This window comes from Herpailurus yagouaroundi, unplaced genomic scaffold (genome assembly GCF_014898765.1).
Source record: "Herpailurus yagouaroundi ecotype Mexico unplaced genomic scaffold, PumYag 141, whole genome shotgun sequence".
NCBI classification, from domain to species: domain Eukaryota; kingdom Metazoa; phylum Chordata; class Mammalia; order Carnivora; family Felidae; genus Herpailurus; species Herpailurus yagouaroundi.
This window is the reverse complement of record NW_024412396.1, coordinates 55,426,328-55,442,250: the sequence shown is the minus strand read 5'-3', so window position 1 is coordinate 55,442,250 and position 15,923 is coordinate 55,426,328.

Below are 15,923 nucleotides of genomic sequence, written 5' to 3'. Positions count from 1 at the left end.
AGTGGACGAAAGCTGAAGACAGAGGACGGGCACACGATTGCTGATCTGGGAGAACAGACTGGGTAGCTGGGTGGTGCCATCTTTCACCGCTGCTGCGCATGCGCATATGCACCATGAGCGCCACAACACTCCACTGCAGTAGCCTAGCAGCGCCATCTAATGGAGAGCAGAGCCGTTACACTGAGCCACGCCCAAATGGGCCAACCTCTCTCTTCAAGAACACAAACCTCACCGCCGGTTTCCTTTATGGACTATAAAGCGCTACATAGACTGACTTCTAGGGGAAAACGAAGTAATTTCAGTCCTACTTCAATGTGTTAGCAGGTCCATCTACTCAATTTTCTTTCTTTTTTTTTTCTCTTTTACACTTCTTTTGCTTGAATACAGAAAGAGAAAAAATTCATTTTTATTTTCAAGTTTTATTAAAAATATTTTTCTTTAATTTTTATTACTACATTTTTCACTTTTGTGTAAATTTTTTCAAATTCTATTTTACTTCCATCATTTTATTTTAGTCTACTAGTGTATTAATTTTTTCAAATTTCCAAATGATTTCCTTTTTTTTCTTTTTTCTCTTTTTTCTCTTTTTCATCTTTTTCTTTTTCTTGAATATAGAAAAAGAAAAATCATTTTTATTTTTAATTTTTAATAACAATATTTTAATTTTTTCTACTATATTCTTTACTTCTGTGTATATTTTTTCAAATTCTATTTTACTTCCATCATTTTATTTTAGTCTACTACAGTGTATTCATTTTTTCAAATTCTCTAACGATTTCCTTTTTTTTCTCCCCCCCCTTTTTTTTTCTCAAATCTGTCAAACCACTTTCAACACCCAGACCAAAACACACCTAGGATCTAGCATCATTTATTCGATTTGTGTGTGTGTGTTTAATTTTTAATTTTAATATTTTTTAAATTTAATTTTTTTATTTTAATTTTTCTACTTCATTACTTCCTTTTCTTCCTTCAAAATGACAAAACAAAGGAATTCACCCCAAAAGAAAGAGCACGAAGAAACGACACCCAGGGATTTAACCAACACACATACAAGCAAGATGTGTGAACCAGAATTTAGAATCATGATAATAAGAATACTAGCTGGAGCCGAAAATAGATTCAAATCCCCTTCTGCAGAGACAAAAGAAGTAAAAGCTAGTCAGGATGAAATTAAACCTGTTGTAACTGAGCTACAATCACGGAGGGATGTAGCAATGGCAAGGATGGATGAGGCAGAACAGAGAATCCGCAATATAGAGCACAAACTTATAGAGAATAATGAAGCAGAAAAAAAGAGGGAGATTAAGGCAAAAGACACGATTTAAGAATTGGAGAAATCAGTGACTCATTAAAAAGCAACAACATCAGAATCATAGGAGTCCCAGAAGAGGAAGAGAAAGAAAAAGGGGTAGAAGGATTATGTGAGCAAATCATAGTGGAAAAATTTCCTAACCTGGGGAAAGACACAGACATCAAAATCCAGGAAGCACAGAGGACTCCCACTAGATTCAACAAAAACCGACCATCAACAAGGCATATCATAGTCAAATTCACAAAATACTCAGGCAAGGAGAGAATCATGAAAGCAGCAAGGGAAAAAAAGTCCCTAACCTACAAGGGAAGACAGATGAGGTTTGCAGCAGACCTCTCCACAGAAACTTGGCAGGCCAGAAAGGAGTGGCAGGATATATTCAGTGTGCTGAATCAGAAAAATATGCAGCCAAGAATTCTTTATCCAGCAAGGCTGTCATTCAAAATAGAAGGAGAGATAAAAAGTTTCCCAGACAAACAAAAATTAAAGGAGTTTGTGACCACTAAACCAGCCCTGCAAGAAATTTTAAGGGGGGGAGGGTCTCTGAGGGGAGAAAAGATGAAAAAAAAATATATATCATATGATATATATATACTATATATGTGTATATAGTGTACACATATGTATGTATATATGTATATACATAGTGTATGTATATATACTATATATGTGTATATATATACTATACATATATACACATATAGTGTATATATACATATATACACACATATAGTGTGTATATATATATATATATATATATATATATATATATACTAAAAGCAACAAAGATTAGAAAAGAACAGAGAACACCACCAGAAACTCCAACTCTACAAGCATCATAATGGCAATAAATTCATATCTTTCAATTCTCACTCTAAATGTCAATGGATTCAATGCTCCAATCAAAGGCCATAGGGTAACAGAATGGATAAGAAAACAAGATCCATCTTTATGCTGTTTATAAGAGACCCACTTTAGACCTAAAGACACCTACAGATTCAAAATAAGGGGTTGGAGAACCATCTATCATGCTAATGGTCAACAAAAGAAAGCCGGAGTAGCCATACTTATATCAGACAATCTAGACTTTAAAATAAAGACTGTATCAAGAGATGCAGAAGGGCATTATATCATAATCAAGGGGTCTATCCACCAAGAAGACCTAACAATTGTAAACATTTATGCGTCAAATGTGAGAGCACCCAAATATATAAATCAATTAACCACAAACATAAACTCATCGATAGTAATACCATAATAGTAGGAGACTTCACTCATAGCAATGGACAGATCATCTAATCAAAAAATCAACAAGGAAACAATGGCTTTGAATGACACATTGGACCAGATGGACTTAACAGATATATTCAGAACATTTCATCCTAAAGCAGCAGAATATACATTCTTCTCCAGTGCACATGGAACGTTCTCGAGAATAGACCATATACTGGGACACAAATCAGCCTTAAGTAAGTACAAAAAGATAGAGATCATACCTAATTTCTCAAGTCACTTGCAATAATGAGCAATAAAAAAATTATATTTGTATATTTATATTATAATCTTCCACCTTTGTGCATTTTGCTTTTCAGACTTATTAAAAATAGCACTCGTTAACACCAAACAGGAATTTATATCTACTGTACATAAATTAGCATGCCAATTTCAACAATCTTTACCCTATGGCAATGAAGTAAAGTTTGAAAGAAAAATCAGACCAGTTTTAGTCATCCTATTCCTTCCCTCTTCCACATTTCCAATTTATCTTTTACATCCTCTAACCCTGCTCCCAGCTGCCAAACGCAACCCTTAGGAGTTTTGAAATTCAGGCATACAGTGGTATTTATCCAGAAGCTAACTGCTGCAGGTGAATAGCCCTGTGACCAGTCACCCACTTCAGGTTCATGGAAACCCCTGCAAAGACCCTACTCTATTTTGGTCTTATTTGTGCTTTCTCTGCAGAACACCCTCTGAATATTCTCAGGACACATATCAGTAATGTTCATGCAGGAGAACTTCCCAGACCTATTCCTTCATCCAGATGTCAGATCTTGCATTTTTAATGGCTTTAAAAGATGATTTTTGTTTGTATCTTCACTGCAAGTCCCAATTCTATCCTGGATGCAGCATGCATTCAGGTGGGGGAACTCTATTAATTCTATCTGCATCTACTTTGTTAACAGATCACTTCCACAGTTAATATGGGGATAAAGGATTGGCCAGGAAATTCAGACTATTTACTCATAGTTCTCAGAAATTAGTCAAAAGACAGAATGGGGAGACTGATACAAATTAGAGGCTACTTACAATCAATAATGTAGACAAGATAATGAGGAACATAGAATTGAAACTTGTGTCTGAGTTTGGGGAGAGTTAGTAACAGGCCCAGTGGAAAAGGTTTGCCTTGCCTGGGAGCCTCAGTCTTAAATGCTTTATGTTTAGGCTTACATACTAAATACAATTACTTGTCCCGCCTTGAAGAAGCTAGAAAATTGGGAAAGGTGTAATGGAAAGGTACTGTATCTAGAGGTTTTAATTAAATGGTTAGACAGGGTGCCTGGGTGGCTCAGTTGGTTGATCATCTGACTTCAGCTCAGGTCATGATTTCACATTCTGTGAGTTCGAGCTCCGCGTCAGGCTCTGTGCTGACAGCTCAGAGCCTGGAGCCCGCTTCAGATTCTGTGTCTCCCCCTCTCTCTGTGCCACCCCCCCTCATGCTCTGTGTCTCTCTGTCTCAAAAATAAATAGAAACATTAAAAAAAATTAAATGGTTAGACAAATGCTTGGATCTGATTTCACTGATTTGTGGAATCTAAACAACAATACAAATGAAGAAACAAACAAAAAAGCAGACTCTTTTTAAAAAATGTTTTAAATGTTTATTTATTTTTGAGAGACAGAGAGAGACACAGCATGAGCAAGGGAGGGGCAGAGAATGAGGGAGACACAGAATCAGAAACAGGCTCCAGGCTCTGAGCTGTCAGCACAGAGCCTGACACGGGGCTCAAACCCAGGAATGGTGAGATCATGACCTGAGCCAAAGTCGGACGCTTAACCAACTGAGCCATCAGGCACCCCAAAAAAACAGACTCTTAAATACAGAGAACAAACTGGTGATTGCCAAAGGGGAGGTGGGTGGGTGATGGGCAGAATAGATAAAGGAGATTAAGAGGTACAAAGTTCCAGTCATAAAATAAATAAGTCACAGAACGAAAAGTACAACATAGGGAATATATCGATAATATTGTAATAATGTTGTATGGTGACCAATGGTGACTATACATATAGTGGTGAGTATTGCATAATGTACAGAGTTATTGAATCAATGTTGTATGCCTGCAACTAATGTAACATTGTATTATACTACATTATAATACTTTATATTATATAACATACATTTTAATATAATAATACATTATAATATAGTACTATACTGCATTAATTTTACTTCAATTTAAAAAATGTTTTGATATCCATTGTTGATTTCTTTAATATTCAAACTATTATAATCATTACATTTCCATATGGAAGATAGTCATTTGTTTATTCATTTATTCATCAAGAATGTATTAAGCAACTACTAAGGAAAGTCACATGCTAAATGTTGTGGGAGCTACATAACTGTATAAGATAGGGCTGCTATTCTCAAGAGATGTTTGGTACATAAGGGAGAGGTAGTTTTCCTCTTTGCATAAACCACAGTACTACTGGTAAAAGGTAAATTAAAGATCATCTAGTTCAGTGCTTCACAAACATTGAAAGTACATACATACAAAGCACTTGATCTCTTTAAAATGCAGCTTCTGGGGTGCCGGGGTGGTTCAGTCAGTTAAGCACCTGACTCTTGGTTTCAGCTCAGGTCGTGACCTCACAGTTTGTGAGTTTGAGCTCCACATAGGGCTCTGTGCCGATGGTGTGGAGCCTGTTTGGGATTCTCTCTCTCCCTCTCTCTCTCTGCCTGGCCCCGGCTTGTTCGTTCTCTCTCAAAATAAATACATAGTTAAAAAAAAAATTTTGTAATGTAAAATAAAGTTCAGTTTCTGATGCAGTTCTCAGATGGTGTCTAAGATTCTGTATTTTTTTTTATTTTTTAGTTTTTTTAATGTTTATTTTTAAGAGAGAGAGAGAGAGAAAGTGAGCAGGGGAGGAGCAGAGAGAGAGAGGGAGACACAGAACTTGGCACAGAGCCTAAAGCAGGGCTCAAACTCACAAATGCGAGACCATGACTTGAGGAAGTCGGTCGCTTAACCGACTGAGCCACCCAGGCGCCCCTAAGATTCTGTATTTTGAACAAGTACCCATGTAATGCAGAAGCTGCTGGCTCATGGAACACACTTTGAGAAGCAGAGGTAGATTATAATCCCTGCCTAAAATACCAAGGTATTTCAAAGCAGCTAGAATCATTGTGCATTAATCTTCTATATACCAATAGTCATTAACCCAAAAGAGCAGCCTCATAATATCTTTATGATGCAATGGCCCCCAGAGAAGCATCATGCCCACATCTGCGACCCACCAGCTATTTTGCCTTTGCAAGCTATTTACCTCCGTAAGCCTGTTTCTCCATCAGAAAGATGGGGGCAATAACACCTCGCTAAAAGAGTTGTGGAGAGGACGAGAGAGATCATGCTGCCATAGTACCTGGTACATAGAAATTGGCACCTGGTAACAAGGAGCTCTCTTTACCATTATTTTGACCTGAGGAAAAAAAAAAGGGGGGGTATTTCTTTTTAAATTTTAATAATTCAACTTTATCTCTTCCCATCATAAAAGGCAGTATCATTAAGAAGAAAAGTAAACCTCAGTAGGAATTTGCGAGTTGAGTCATTTTTAGAGCACTGGTGAAGGACACATTCCAGCACTAGCACTTGGTCAGAGGCTCCCATCAGTAATTAAGGACCACTTGCAATCAGCAGTGTGCGTTTGCATTATGTAAGACATACTGATTTCTGGAGGAAGTCAACCCAGATCTCTCCCCTGCTAATAAGAAATTGGGAGGCACGAAACAACCCCAGATGGTGCGTGTTTGTAGTAACAAATGGAGGTATTTTAATAGTGTGAGTTAAGTTTTACTTTGTGTTTTTAATGAGGGACTCACTGCCCGCGACATTTTAATTGTAAACTAGATTGCCCCATGAGTTCTTAAACTATTTTATGTTAAACATAAAGCTTTATAAATTTGTATCGGTGATATTATTCATCCCCTGAAGCACAAAGGGATATAAAAATATTTCATAATGAGCCATGAATACATAACATAACCCCAAAAGTTTAATAATACTAACCCATATTTCATTTTACCAGATGATTCCTCCTTCCACCTGCATGAAGCCATGTTTAAATGAGAAGATTCAAAGTTCGTTTCAAAGATATCAGTAGAGTTATTTTACTGACATTCTAAGTGAGAATAACCAAGCAGCAAGTGGGGTGAGATTATTCTTTTGACCGAATATTCTGGATGGACAAGTGAGTCATTTACCAAAATCTCTTTTCCTTGATTACCTGAAAACTAACATTACTTTGAGATGACTTTTTAAATAAGATCAGTGTCTATTTCCCAAGAACCATTCTAGCTTTTTAAAATTTTTTTAACCTTTATTGATTTTTGAGACAGAGAGCATGAACAGGGGAGGTTCAGAGACAGAGGGAGACACAGAATCTGAAACAGGCTCCAGGCTCTGAGCTGTCAGCACAGAGGCTGACGTGGAGCTCGAACTCATGGACTGTGAGATCATGACCTGAGCCGAAGTCGGACGCTCAACTGACTGAGCCACCCAGGCGCCCTTATTCTAGCTTTAAAGTTCTCATCCCTTATCAGTAGAATATGTTCTTGCAAATGAAGACTTGGGGAAAGGAAGCCACTTGGCACATTTTAAAGCCTTTCCCAGAGATTATGAAAATAGGACACCTTGAGGCACATTAAGGGTCACTAGCACTCCATTTCAAGGAAGGAGAATTAGTTTCTAATCTCATTTCTGTCACTAAAGATGACTGTCCTTGGGCAAGCCTGTGAGTCTTTATTTATTTTTTTTTTAATTTTTTTTTCAACGTTTATTTATTTTTGGGACAGAGAGAGACAGAGCATGAACGGGGGAGGGGCAGAGAGAGAGGGAGACACAGAATCGGAAGCAGGCTCCAGGCTCCGAGCCATCAGCCCAGAGCCTGACGCGGGGCTCGAACTCACGGACCGCGAGATCATGACCTGGCTGAAGTCGGCCACTTAACGGACTGCACCACCCAGGTGCCCCAGCCTGTGAGTCTTTAGATTGTTCTTTCCTTGTCTTCCAAGGATGAGTTTTTCACAATCAAGTTGAGGGTCACCTACATACAGCATCACCTGGGAAGCTTCATAAAGTACATTTTCTGGGTCACACCTACTCCTATTGAATCGAGCTCCAAGGGTGTCATTTTCTTGCCAAGTTTTTCCTTATGCTCCCAAAATGTGAGAACCACTGGAGAAGTAGAGCCAAGCCTTCCAGCTTCAATATTCTTTGCTTTGGAATATAGACCCAACCTGAACTACACCCCTTGCCAAATCCCACACCCAATCCATTCCACCATTTCTCTATGATACTCTACTCCGGTCTCCATTTAGAATTTGAATTCTTCCATCAATGTGAAAACTACTAATTGTGTGTAGGACAATATTAAATGTCCTCTTTATCTTCACCCTAACTGAAACAGGACAAGTGAAAAACCTTAAGGAAAACATGTGGAAGAGAGTGTTGGCAACTAGCAAGAGACTAGAGAATGACTAAGGTTAATACACCCAAGAATTCCTTCCATTTATAATCAAAGGAATCGCACCTATGTTAAAATATTAGAGTTAGGGGCGCCTGGGTGGCGCAGTCGGTTAAGCGTCCGACTTCAGCCAGGTCACGATCTCGCGGTCCGTGAGTTCGAGCCCCGCGTCAGGCTCTGGGCCGATGGCTCAGAACCTGGAGCCTGTTTCCGATTCTGTGTCTCCCTCTCTCTCTGCCCCTCCCCCGTTCATGCTCTGTCTCTCTCTGTCCCAAAAATAAATAAACGTTGAAAAAAAATTTAAAAAAATAAAAAATAAAAAAATAAAAAATAAAATAAAATATTAGAGTTAAACCAGTAGCTAAAAGCAAGATGCATTGAAGTATGTCTAATATGATGCTATTATTGTAACATAACATCAAAATTGCTCTTTAGGGAGATGTGTGCAATATCTGTGTAGGTGCAGTGAAGATTTTTATATAATACATAAGCATGAAAATAAAAGTAAGTAATTATTTTTCTGAATTGTTAGGAGTAATGAGTGATTTGGGTGGGAATAAAAAGGAAAAAAGAAGCAAGAAAACAGAAAGAGAGTATGTTAGATATAGCAGTTATGCATTTATGTAAAATTATAAGTCTATGTGTATATATAAATACATTTTTCAGATAAAACAGAATAAATTTGAATATTGAAAAACTAAATAAGCCAGAGGTTATGCAAATAACTCTACAGTCATACATGTTTTAAATATATCACATAAAACTGGCCATCTGCACCATCCTTCTGAATACTATGGCTCTATTCTAATTAGATACTTTCTAATTTAAAACCTAGAAACCTCACGAGTTGTCTATAAAGAAGGAACGTTGGCTCTGTTCAGGGCAGAGGACCAGTAAAAGCTTTGTTTGTATTAGGTTAACTCTACCAAAAATTATCGACACAATTCTGAGCAGCCCTTGTTGTCACTCTGGTTTTCATTCAATCATTTATAAAATCAAAAGATACATCTAGATTTTTAAAATTCTTTCATGATTGTTCCTGCTGTCTACAAATTCTGCCTCTGTAGAAATCCAACTTTCTTTCTTTTTATTTCTTTTTTTTGGTCAAGTTTCAAGCAAAAAAAAAAATTGCTTTGTAAAAAAAAAAAATGGTTTTTAATTTTCCTTAGTTACCCCTGGAGGGAGGATCACTACTGACACCATAAGCCATCCAGAAAACAGCGGTCTGTGAGTTCGAGCCCCGCGTCAGGCTCTGGGCTGATGGCTCGGAGCCTGGAGCCTGTTTCCGATTCTGTGTCTCCCTCTCTCTCTGCCCCTCCCCCGTTCATGCTCTGTCTCTCTCTGTCTCTCTCTGTCCCAAAAATAAATAAAAAACGTTGAAAAAAAATTAAAAAAAAAAATCCTTTCCTGCCGGTAAGAGATGGGAATAGAGAGGGATCTTGAAGCCTTTTTTCTAAGAATTAGACAAAGAAAGAGAGAAAGAAGGAAGAATGGGAGGAAGGAAGGAAGGAAGGAAGGAAGGAAGGAAGGAAGGAAGGAAGGAAGGAAGGAAGGAAAGAAGAAGAAGGGAGGAAGGGAGGAAGGAACGGAGGGAGAAAGGGAAGAAGAAGAAAGGAAAAAAGAAAACCTAAGGCATCTGCTTACATGAAAGTGTCTTTTCAACCAAGCAGGTGTGTGCCAGTTGAATGTAGCCTGCAGGAAAAGGGAACTGTCCCAGAGAAAGTGGCAGTCTTATATTCTTATCCTAGCCAAGATGTGGGTAATAATCCCATCTGTTAGGGAGATGATGAAATGTGAGGCAAAGAAAATGAGTTCATGAACTTCAGATGTTAAAAAGAGAGAGAGAAAGAGAGAGAAATATCTCATTCAATATCTCAGAACTGCCTAAAGCTTTCTTTGAGCCAAGTTTAATTTCCTTTGTCAAGTACAATTTGCAGATCTCAAAGGACATAACTGTGGGTGCATGCGCTGTCCCTAGTACATTTTGTACTGTAATGTCCATCCGCTGCTCAGCAGGGTGAACATATGAAGTAATTTACCTAAAGACTTGGATTCCTTTCTGTAATATTGGAGTTTTCAAGTCTGAGCAAGTCTGCAGAAGACATCATCAGTCAGCCTTGTGCTTAATAAAAAACAATGCTTTTTCTGCACTAGAACTAAACATTCAAAATGAGCTTATAGATTTCAGTGCTCCTGGGGATGTATTGTGTGACCTTGAAGATAGTTGCATCACCTTGCGGTGTCTTTATTCCCCAGTTCCCAAAACAGAACTCATGTGTCAGATTCCAAGCAGAGGCCCAGAGATGTGAAGTGACATATTCAAGGTCCCACAGCTGGTCACTTGCTGTGTCTCAGAGGATTCTCAGTTACCGGTGACTACATACCCAACCCAAACTGGCTTCAACAAAGAGTTACTGGTTCAAGTTCAAGAGTAGGACTAGCTTCAGGCTTAACTTGATGTAAAGTTCCCCAAATTCTCACCAAACCCTGATTCTCTCCCAAGCTCTTAACTCTCCACCTTCTAAGTTGGCTCCATTCTTAGGTAGGTTCTCTCCTTACCCTGCAAAGTGTCTGCCAACAGTTCCAGATCTTATTCTCTTATTCTTGGGCTGAAATCCAATAGGAAGGAGCATCTGCTTCTGCACCATAATTACCAGCAAAAAAAGATTAATTGTGTCTTGATGTCTCTGAAAATAAAATGTCCTACTTGAACCAAAATGTCCTGCTTAGAGCCTGTCCGAAAGTGTGAGTCAGTCACATGCCTCGCTCCGAGGCAGGAGTGGTACCCTCTGCAGGCAGGGCACGGACTGAGAGCACAGGAGGCATACATAGAGTCTCAAGTAGCAGAGGCTGTTAAAAGAGGAAAGAAAATGGAAAACAGAAGGTCAACATGAAGTTGACAGAAGTATCTGCCATGTTGGCAGAGCCTGCAATAGAAACCAAGTCTTCAAGATACTAGTTCCTACTTCAACCCATTCTTTTTCATTCTGTGTGTGGCTGTGGTATTGACAACTGATGGGGAGGTTAATTACATGGTGATTTCTAGGATTTAAATGAAAATCAATCTTTGGCGATAATCCAAGGAACAAACCACTCACATAGTGTTAACATCGCACTGTCAAAGTCAAATACATTTCATCTTTATGACCTTGGATTTAGCAATGTATTCTTAGACATGACATGAGCATGAGCAACAAAAGAAAAAGAAATACGGGTGCCTGGGTGGTTCAGTCAGTTAAGCATCTGATTTCGGCTCAGGTCATGATCTCATGGTTTGTGGGTTCCCCGGGTCAGGTTCTGTGCTGACAGCTTGGAGCCTGGAGCCTGCTTCGGATTCTGTGTCTCCCTCTCTCTCTCTGCCCCTCCTCCATTTGTGCACGCGCCGTGTTCAATATCTTGAACACCTACAACTCAATGACAAGAAGACAACCCAATTTTAAAATGGATGAAGGAATTGAATACACATTTTCCAAAGGAGGTTTACAATGGCCATTAAGCACATGAAAAGATATTTGACATCATTAGTCATTGGGAAAATGCAAGTCAAAACCATGAGATACCACTTCATACCTACTACGATAGCTTTAATTGAAAAGAAAAGGAAAAAAAAAACAGTGTTGATGAGGATGCAAATATTGGAACCCTCTTATGTTGCTGGTGGTCAAAATGGTGCAGCCACCATGGAAAACGGTGTGGTGGTTCCTCAAAAAGTTAAACATAAAATTACCACATGACCCAGTAGTTCCAATTCTAGAGATATACCCAATGAAATGAAAACAGAAACTCAATCAGATATTTGAACAGCAATGTTTATTGCAGCATTATTCACAATAGACAAAAGGTAAAAACAACCCAAATGTCTGTTGATACATGAAGTGATAAACAAAATATATCATACATACAATGGAATATTAGTCCATCATAAAAAAGATTGAAGTTCTATACATGCTGCAACATGGATGAACCTTGAAGTCATGCTTTATGAAGTCAGTCAGACACAAAAGGACAAATACTGAATGAATACACTGATATGAGATAATTATAATAGGTAGATTTATGAAGATATAAAGAATGTTACAGGGGGGTTCCTGGGTGGCTCAGTCGGTGAAAAGTTGGACTTCGGCACAGGTCATGGGCTCAAGGTTCATGGGTTTGAACCCCCTATTGGGCTCTCTGCTGTCAGCATGGAGTCCATTTTGAATCCTCTGTCCCTGTCTCTCTGCCCCTTCCCCACTCACTCTCTCTCTCTCTCTCTCTCTCTCTCTCTCTCTCTCTCTTTCTCAAAAATAAAAATAAGCATTAAAAAAATGTTAAGAGGTTATGGGGGGATTGGGAATTATTGTTGAACAGACATTCTGTTTGGGGTAATGGAAGAGTCTTAATAGATAGTGGTGATAGTTGCACTTTGTAAATGTAATTAATGCCACTGAATTATACATTTAAAAATTATTAAAATGGAAAATGTTATATTATATATATTTTGCCACAATAAAATAAAAATAAGAACAAAGTCAAGCACATTGCTGATTGGCACACTGGTAGACAGAAACATCTTCATACGTATCACTAGCTCAGAACTATCACATAGTCAGCCAGCTGCAATGAGGCTGCTATTTTTTTTAATTTGCATACACTGCAAACCAAAAACTTGGGTCAATTTACTAAGACAGAAATAGAGAATGGATATTAGGTAGGAAACCAATAGCATCTAATGTTTCTCTTCTAGTTTCCTCTCAAGTATCCAAAACTCCTTCACTGTGGCAACACTCACTATTTCCCACTCATGAGGACATGTTGATGCCACATAGATAGAGACTGCCACTGACATCTTTGGCAAAAATGTAACTATCATTTGTGTTGGCTATTGAAACCAGCCCAGCCTACGATTTATTAACTTAAGGAGAAACTCCTGTCACTTTCTGATGTCAAGCCAAAAAAATATATTCATCTAACATATATGTTCTGTACTATGTGGCCATACATCTGTAAATTCCCCAGTTTAAATTCAGGTACTATGTTCTGGTAGTTTTTAACTGGAAATTTTTTCACTCGTGTATTGATTGATACACACTCAACAATCATGGTGCGCCTACCTATGTGTGTAAGACACATAAGGTAAACAAAGTGTCAACCAAAGTGTCTACCATTAGACAACCTCTAACCAAGTAGGAAAAGTGAGACAAGCTGTCAGATAATTATGCTGACCTAAAAACTTCTCTGAGTCCATATCTCCACCCCTACGGTGGGGTCACTCTCCAATGCAGACCGTCTTAGTGCTGGGGTTCTCAGCTTCCAATCTCTTTCGAACCTGGTTCAATCTGACTTTGCGTCCAGTCCTTAATAAAAATTTCAGTTTAAGATGTACCCTTGTTCTTCCACACTCACTATTCACCCCAAGGATCAAAGGCCTACCCTAAAATCTGTTCAGTCATTTATTTATTTTGTATTTATTTATTTAAAATATTTTATTAAACCAGACCTTATCACAGGTCTGAAGACACTATAATGAGCAAAAGTAGTCATGGAGCTTAGTCTACAGAGGAAAGTAGACGGTAGCCAAATATTCTCCTAAACAAACAACATCCCCATGGTGACAGGACCATGACAGAGCGGCACATGTCATTGGGAGAATCTGCAGTGGGAGAGAGTAGGGCCAGGTCCTGTTAACCACAATCAGGACCATCTGATACTAAAGGCTAAATCCACTCATGTACTATAACTACATGGTTGACAAATTTAATGTCAGTTAACCATTTATTAAGTGCTCAGTGTATGCTTGGTTTTCTGGATTTCCACCTGTCTCTAGGCAGCCTCATGAATGACTAGTTGGCATGTCTGATGCTGATTATTTCTACATGGTAACACTATCGCCAGAATTGCTATATTTGCCAGGAGTGATTTTACTTTCATTACACGAAACATGGCCTAAATCATAGTACCCCATCCTAGTAAGCCTACCCAGTTTCCAGATCCAGATGTCTCTGGTGTAGCTTGTCTCAATTACATGCCAGCCTCCTTAAAACAAGATTTTTAATATTTTTTTTCAAACATATACAACTTATAATTTGTTTCTTCAAGTCAAACACTCTGGGATCATTCCTCTAGCTTGTTAACCCTAAAATTTGATCTCTTAAAAATCATAGCTTCATTTTTAGTTTCATCTCATTGATATTCATTTTAGAAGTAGCATGATGTTGGGGCTCCTGGGTGGCTCAGTTGGGTGAACTTTTGACTTCAGCTCCAGTCATGATCTCACAGTTCACGAGTTCAAGCCCCATGTCAGGCTCTGTGCTGACAGCTCAGAGCCTGGAGCCTGCTTTGGATTCTGTGTCTCCCTCTCTCTCTGCCCCTCCCCTGCTCTCTCTCTCTCTCTCTCTCTCTCTCTCTCTCTCTCAAAGATAAATAAACATTAAAAAAAATTTTTTTTAAGTAGCATGATGTATATTTGCATCATGAGATTTACATAGGTGGACAATCTCTCACTGGATAGGGCAGAGTCAGGGAGGCATAGTTATTTGCTCCCAGCCCAAAGTCCAGGGCTCTGATCCGTGTAGAGAGAGGAGCTTCAGGCATTGTGGAAGGGGCTCTTCACGTGAAGAAATTTGTTAGGCATGAACACTGTAAAGCTACTTTCGAAAAGGGACCACACTCTCCCTATTTTTTTTTGTGGGGACCACAACTCTGCTCCAGCACAGAAAAACCTGAGAGAAATCCTGATATCCTGAAGGCCTTGATGCATCGACATCTGGATAGAAAGCCATGATAAGCTAGAGTACAACAGATGCTTGGAGACCTTTTAAAGAGACCACGGTTATTAAGCAGTTGTGGCCACCAATTCTGGGTACCAGGCCATCACCCTTTCCTCCCCTTTGTCCTGGTCATAAGAACCCCAGTTTTGTCCAGGGCAATGGAAGTGATTGCTGTAGGGGTGGGTGTGAGACCAGGTTCTATCCCAAGGGAAATTTAGTAGAGGCTTCTGAGAATTTTTTATTCCTTTTCAAATAAGGGAGAAACATACAAGAAGATGCTCCTTGCATTTCCCTTTCTGCTTTTGCACATTTTCTACCAAGGGGGAAAAAAGGGAAAAAACAGGGTGGAAAAGCAAAGAAGAGAGAAAAGGTATAGCAGCAATCTATGGGGAGCTGGATACCACAAGTCCTGATGGTCACAGCAGCCAGGCAACCTGCTCTCTCTGCTATAGAATCATGATTGGTAAACCTTACCCTTTAACTTCTGCTGTTCGTGTGGCCAGTGCACGATGAGGAAATGAGAGGGTCTGAGGTCCTTTGTTCTGCCATGACTAAGGCATGGTACAAATGGAAAGCATTATCATCTTGTTATCCCTCATTTCAGAAGGGGGTCCTCATTAACAACCGGAAGCTGTATCCTGCCATAGCCATAAAGCCATAAACGGTACAGAAATGAGCCATAAATTACTTCTAATTGCACTATCCCATCACATCAGAACCCGGGACTGCTCCAAATTAACAGGCAGCAAATTTAAAGCAGATATAGAGATATCATTTTCTATGCAATACTTAATTAGCCTCTAGAAACTGCTACCACGGGGCATTACCTCAGAGCCCTAGACGCATCTCCAGAAGAGCAACTACAGTCACAGTGCATAGTACAAAAGGCGTATAGAGCTCCTCCCAGAGTTTGCAACCATCCTAATTGCTCACAGACTGTGATCAGAAAGGACGTTCCATAGTGGCGTACTGTGCAATTGGCCTCTTACTTATTAAAGTGGTCTATAGCTGTTTCTTTATGGCTAGCACTATGCTACAGCAAGCCCCGTCATTGCCTCTCCATGGTCTTATCAATGATCTGACTGAGACAGTGGTGGCTCTTTATGTATACAGTTTAAAAC